Genomic DNA, 7188 nt, shown 5'->3' on the forward strand with positions numbered 1-7188 from the left:
CACGCGAGCTTTGCTTTGCTTCTTCAGCATAAATAATCATGCGTTAAAAACGGCGTTAAGATGTAAATGAGGCCTTTAAAAATGAACGAGAGTCCCACTAGAGATTGGCTAAAATAATGCGCACCTCTGGAATCTGGATGTGCTCATTAATAGAATTCTGGTCACGCCTCCAGAAACAATCTTCGCCACCACCAGGACTGCGAACAGCGGTTCACTATCTGTACATCATCGAGATCAAATTCCGGATTGTTTTGTGCACAACGTTGTGCCAACAAAGAGTTCTTATCACTGAAGAACGTAGAGGTACATTGGACAAGCCTTGCGCGCTTTGAAAACAAGAACAAAAGAGCACAAAAGAGCCGTCATTACGGGTAATAAGAACTCTTTGTTGGCGCAACATTGTGTACAAAACTGACAAAACAGTCACGAATTTGATCTCGATGATATACAGATAGTGTACCGCTGTTCGCAGCGCTAGTGGACGCGAATATTGCTTCTAGAAGTGTGACATTCGATGCGTGACCAGAATTTTAGCCAATCTCTAGTGGGACTCTCGTTCATTTTAAAGGTCTCGTTTACATCTTGACGCCGTTTTTAACGCATAATTTTTTATGCTGAAGAAGGTTGCAGTACTTTAACCGAAACGTTAAAATCAACCCTTTTTTAATCATTGACAACAAACATTTTAGTATTTTTATCTTGCCTGACTACAATTACCACGGTATTTTTAAAATATACTTTATATCTTAAAAGGGCACTCGCGTCGATATAAGAGCAGACATTATTAAGCTCTTATTAATCGAGCAGGAGGTCTGTATGGGAGAATCTTGACCGAGGTCGTGAGTACAGACCGAACGCAGTGCTAGTGAGGTCTGTACACACGACCGAGGTCAAGATTCTCCCATCCAGACCGACTGAGCTCGGCTAATAAGATTTTTATTATATGGCACAAATAAGAATAATTTAATTCGTTTTAATGTAACTGGTTTGTACTAACTGTCATTTTGCTTGCGAACAGCGATGAGCTGAATTTAATTCTGCTAAAGTTTGCTCGTCCTCTTTACTTTTTTTTTTCATCAGGCTTTTTGGCACTTCCATAAATATGTATTGTTAGATGAAAACAGTCAATGACTTGCTATTGTAGTTCGCAACTTTAGATGGGAAAATCTAGACCGCTTTCCACATCGATTTCAGCCAATCAAATTCGCGAACTCGGTAGTTCCCAGTCCTTGTGAGACAGAGCCATATAACAAAGACAAATATAATGTCCTTTATGTCGAGGCATGCTGCCCGCTTGATAATCTGCTGGGGTTGCATAGTACCAGGTATAGTGGGTATCATTAAATATAACCAATGAGGTTAGAAGGCGGTTTCAGGTTCCGATTTAAGCACGGTTTTTAAGCTATATTTCTTTCTTCCCCGCCTCTTTCCCCTTTTTACCGACCAACGGATTACTGTTTCTTATTCAGTTGTTTTATTATCATATTGGCGCATTTTTGTCGCCCCAATTTTATTCAATAGCAGAATCTGTTTCAGTAGTATTAGCGCTATGTTGTGAATTTTAGTAACACCTATTACACATTTCATTGATTTCATTAAACATGCCACAAGGGTGGCCAGATTTATCCAACACAATTGTCTATTTACTGGGTTTCTCGTTCCTTAACAAAATACTGAGAATTAAAGTAAAACACATGCTTAATAGTTGGCCTTTATATCTTAAGAAGGCACTTGCGTCAATATGAATAGTTGCTTGGATTTTTTTTTCGCGGGACCGGTAAACAAGTATGACAGAAATCTAATATCCTCTTAATGCCTGTGTGGCTCACGAGGCCTCCACAATGTTCTTCCAAGCAATTCTGTCCTGAGCTGATCTTTCCGCGTTTACTCTCGTCTCCACGCAGAAGATGGAAAGATAAATCGCGGAATCACGGAAACAAATTTGCTTCCGAAACTAATTGGCTGTCGCTGCTCGCCAGTAATGGATGGAGATGCTTCACACTCCTTACAACTCCTATCAAACTTTGTGTTTAATTTTTGGTAGACAATGTCACTGGATTAACTTCCTTTTGTGGGCATTTTTATTGTTTGCAGCTTTGACAAAAGCTCAGTCAAACCTGTTGACGTACCCCCAGGCATGATGTTATTTATGTCGATAAATTGACCTATTGTATTCAAGGCACATACCTGTCGATCCGATGGTGGTCTGTCATGTGACATAACAGCCAATCATGTTAAAGAGTCATGGTGTTATCTATCTACCAGTATAAAAGACTGGTCGCATTCTCAATCATTCTCTCTTGCTTTCACCATCACTGCGAATATATCTCTTGAGGATAACATTTTTTCAGGCAAGTTGAAGAGATATTTTGTATTACATTAGAATGGGTCTCCCTCTAATTTTTATTCTGGGGCATTCATTCATTAGACGTTTAGACAACTTCGTTGCCGCAAACCCTAACCTAACCTTGTTGAATAATGTTGCCACATTTAAATGGCGTGGTGTTGGGGGGGGGGGGGGGGGGGAGAACTATGGCTAAGACGTTGCAATACGACCTCCCCGTGGTCGCTTCATTCGCTCCAGACATAGTTATTTTACAGCTGGGAACCAATGATCTTTCTCGTCTTGATCCTTTAGTTGTGGGTTCTTCTGTCGAGGAGCTTGTTACCATTCTGCACGACACGTACAACGTTAAGCTTATTTGTGTCTGCCAAACCCTTCTGGGGTCCGATCCTGTATTCAACGCGCGTGTCCGCGCGTTTAACAAATATGTTAAAACGTTCTCGAAGCCCTCCCTTGCGTCTTTTTCTGGGGACATAGGCCCGGGTCGCACATGAGAAATTTCTGTGAGGTTTTGTTTACATAAGGGTCAAAATCTGTCAACACACGACATGTTCATATGCGTGATAGCAGAAATTTTCAAATTTCTGAAAAGATCAGAAGACGCCGTAGAGTATGGGTGGAGCTGGTAGATTTTTCAAAATTTCGCTTAAACAAAGGAAACCGCGACCCGAAATGTCATTACTTGTCGTTCACGTCGATAAAAAAAAAAAACTTTCTCGGGTGGTAAACAATGTCGGAATTTAGAATTTTCTCTTACAATCCTCACGTTGAGAGTATTACGGATGAGATCAAAAGTGTTCTTGTAGACTCGTAACCGCTGCCGAAAGTATTCTTGTGGCACAGTAGGGGTCGTTATAGGTCGTTATATCTCAAACCAGGATTCGGCTGGGCGGGGAATGCTCCATGCATAGGGCGCTATGCGTTGTCGGCGTAATCGCCGATTCTGTCGCCGTATCATAGCGATATTTAGCATTGCCTGATAACTAAAATTTCTCCATCTCATGTACAAGATGAAAAATGCAACCATTTGTTGCTGTTGAATGCTGATACTCTGAAGCAGAAATATTACTAAAGCGATACAGATGGCTTGATTTCGATTCATGTTTACATTAAAAGTGCACTGGTTCGCGGGAAAGTGATGCGGCAAATACTGATCTTTAGGTGACAGATGCCACATGTAATGCGACCTTGACTATTCTTGATAAATTTTTAGATTTCCGGTTGCGGTTGCAAAATTTTTTGCACTAAAGACAAAGTAGGGAATTAATCAGGACTCATATGCGACCCGGGCCATAGAGGCTTTTGGAATGCATCCCAGAGATTTCTCGCTCGTGATGGTGTCCACCTCAATAGGCAGGGGCAATATAAGTTTTTTCGGAGCCTCAGAGGGGCCGTTTTAAAGTCATTGAGCATTTGTTCAATTGTCGATCATTAGGCCGAACTATGCTGTTTGACACTAATTCAAGCCATTTCTTTTGATATATGTACAGTGTACATTTTACACCAAGCCGTGTCTTGTTGCCTCGTGATTCAACTATTTTTGCGGTTTTCATTTGTCGCATACCTTTTCATTGCTGTTTCCGTTGGCTTATCATTTGGCCACCTGGGCTTTTATGACTGTTATTCATCTCACTTATCGCAATTTACAGCAAAGGCGTTGTCTCGGTCTGATAACAGTCTTTTTTAATCCTTTTTCACATACCGCAACTATTTGGCGGTCACTTTAATCCGGCACCTCTGAGGTTGTCTTTCCGTCCATGTAATTTTCTTAAGCTCATTTTACCTTGAATGCGGTTAAAGCTGTCACCTAACATCCGTTATTATATAGTTCATTTCTTCTCGCTTAATCATGCCGCCTAAGAAGTGTACTGCTGGCCCTGGAAGAGGCCGCGCAAGCTGCAATAGTACAAGATACCCAGTCTACTGCAGTCCCAGGGATGGTCCAGTTAAATCTCCAGGCGCTCACCAGCACAATTGCCGCTGCTGTCTCCGCGGCCGTGAAGGACGCTATGGCCACGCAGCATCAAGCGAGTGTCCCCGCCAGCACTACCACAGCACGTGGTCAGGTTGACCATCTGGTGAACGAGGAGATTTCAAACCTCACTCAACCCACAGGTACGCAAGGTGCGGATCCACCATTTTCTCCCTTGAGTGTTGGGGATGAACCCAGCCAGCTTTTTACCAGCATTGGCGTAGATTTAGGTGCTAGAGTTAGCTCAAAAATTTGGGCTCACGAATACATAAATGCAATGCAAAACATCCGGCAAGTCAATGTCAGGTCTCCTCAACCCACCAGCGCCCCAAAGTCGGAAAATCCGGATCACAACTTACTAATCCAAGTGTTGGACAGCCAGCCAGTCACGCCCGTAAAAACGGAGCGGTTTGAGAATTTATTGGCAGGTTATAGCCCAGCCCTAAAAACACTATTAGTTGACGGTTTTCGGAACGGTTTTCGAATTTCTTACATCGGCGAATTATCTTCTTTTGAATCTCCTAATTTGCAAAGTGCCCTGTAGAATCCGGAAATTGTTTCCGCAAAATTAATGAAGGAAATCGAAGCTGGTAGGGTTGTGGGACCTTTCAAGGCTCTTAATGAATTTAGATTAATTTACCATTCATCATACCCAAAAGGTTCGTCTGTAAATGATTCCATTCCTGACGAATGTTCATCAGTCCATTATGCTACTATTAGTGATGCCATTCATATTTTAAAGAAATTAGGTGCGGGTTCCTTTTTGGCTAAAACGGATATTAAGTCCGCATTTCGCATAATTCCTGTTCACCCGTTGGAGCACTCGTTACTCGGTATCAAATGGGCAAATGTATATTATTTTGATCGTTGTCTCGCTATGGGACTAGGGTCTAGCTGCGCGATTTTCGAAAAGTTCAGTTCTTCTTTAGAGTGGCTCGCCATGCAACACTTACATGTCTCTGCCGTTTTGCATATTTTAGACGACTTTTTGTTTATTGCGCCAAGTAGAGTTAAATGCGGTGAAGACCTTCATAAGCTTCTCGATATGTGCAACTTTCTTGGAGTCCCAATGGCCTAGGACAAAACAGTGGAACCGAATACCACTTTATAGTTTGCTGATGTAGAGCTCGATCCTGTGCGGCAGGAGGCCAGGTTTCCGTCAGACAAGCTTACCAAATGTCGTACCTTACCACATCACTTTCACAAGAAACGCTCCGTCGCTGTGCGCGAACTGCAGTCTCTAATTGGCCTGTTAAACTTCTGTTCTGTTGTCATCCCAGGCGGCGCTTTTTTACGCCGCTTAATTTACCTTACCAGCGGTCTAACAAGCCCTTATCACCACATCCGTTTACACAGAGAATTAGAATCTAAACATGACATCCGTATGTGGTTAACATTTCTAGATAATTTTAATGGAAGGGCATTTATTCCGTCGGACCGCTGGGAAACTTCCTCTACACTTGAATTATATACAGATGCCGCGGCATCTAAAGGTTATGGCGCGGTATTTGGTAAGCATTGGTTTGGCGGCGCCTCTCCGGATGCATGGCACAGTTTCAACATTACTTTCCTCGAGCTTTTTCCCATTGTTTTAGCTGCCCACATATGGGGGTCTAGTATGACCAATCGCTGCGTGCTATTTTTCACAGATAATGCTGCCCTAGTAGATATTATAAATCAGCAGACCTCTAAGCATAAGTTAGTCATGGTTCTGCTACGTGATGATTACCTGGTTCTTAGTTGTCTACGCTATAATGTTTTATTTCGTGCTCGGCACATTCCCGGCCTGCGGAACAGCCAAGCCGATTACATCTCTCGCTTTCAGGTCGAGAGCTTCAAGTAAATAGCGCCACAGGCAGACGAATTATGAACACCAGTGCCAGCGAACCTTCTACCGGAGAGTTGGTCACTCATTTGAGAGATTTATTAGGCTCCGCTCTATATCGCCCAACTAAGTCTTTTTTGATTCATAAGTTGTTAACGGCTGTCAGCCGCCAGCGTTTGGCTGGCCTTCGTTTACCTATTACTCGACCGGTATTGCACGAGCTTATTAAATCTCTCCAACACACCACTTCTTCGGCTTTTCAACGTTGTCTCTACTCAGCCACGTTCCTGTTAGCTTTTTACGGCTTCTCTCGTGTTGGTGAACTGGCGGCTAAGAGTGGGGATCGTGCCGATTCCGTATTACAATTTAATGATTTGAAATTTTTGGTTAACAATGGCCAACCACAAATGATTAAGATCATCATTACCGCATTTAAGCGCAATACCTTGCACCTATTACGGTCTATCAATTTAACACCGAACTTTCCCGGTGTGTACAATTTTGTGGCCTTGATACCAGTCGATACAAAGGCCACAGCTTTCGAATTAGCGCTGCTTCGCTCGCGGCTGATAAGGGTTTCTCAGATGCGCAAATCCGCGCTCTTGGCCGCTGGAAATCTGATGCTTTCAAAATATATATCCGCTCTGAACGCCTCCAAGCTAATTAAGTTAAACATGTCAATAGGTCACGCACCATCGAAACACTTTTATACGTTTTTCTATTTTTCTTCAGTCTCAGAAATGTAGGTCAGACGTGGGCTGCTACTATTTCTGACGCATTATTTAGTACTATGATCAAGACTGTAGTTATTGTTGACGACCTTGTAGGTGAGACAAGGGCTGCTACATTTTTCTGTCGTAAATTATTTTATTTGCATTTTTTGTTTACACGCGATGTCGGAAACTGAGGTCAGACATGGGCTGCTGCGGTTTCCGTCGTCACATTACTTTTTCTGTTGTGCGTGATTGCGTGACAGCAACGTGGGTCAGACACTGATGGGCTGCCATATGTTCTGTCATTTTACGGTATAGATCGTTTTCACGTGAC

General features: G+C 42.7%; 1 long non-coding RNA gene across 2 annotated transcripts in view; it reads left to right on the forward strand.

The window, feature by feature from the left end:
- The first annotated feature begins 2332 nt into the window (after positions 1-2332).
- LOC110066122 (uncharacterized) overlaps positions 2333-7188 on the forward strand; it is a 5966-nt gene continuing 1110 nt past the window's right edge. Inside the window, exons 1-2 of one of the 2 annotated variants that reach the window (XR_016204545.1) lie at positions 2333-2351; positions 4173-4468. This is a non-coding gene — a long non-coding RNA (uncharacterized LOC110066122). Of the gene's footprint in view, positions 2352-3996; positions 4469-7188 lie in introns of those variants that run through there. The other variant, XR_002298505.2, reaches the window with a different exon arrangement.

Source organism: Orbicella faveolata, unplaced genomic scaffold (assembly GCF_042242905.1).
Source record: "Orbicella faveolata isolate gen_17 unplaced genomic scaffold, um_ofav_v1 contig_48, whole genome shotgun sequence".
Lineage (NCBI taxonomy): Eukaryota > Metazoa > Cnidaria > Anthozoa > Scleractinia > Merulinidae > Orbicella > Orbicella faveolata.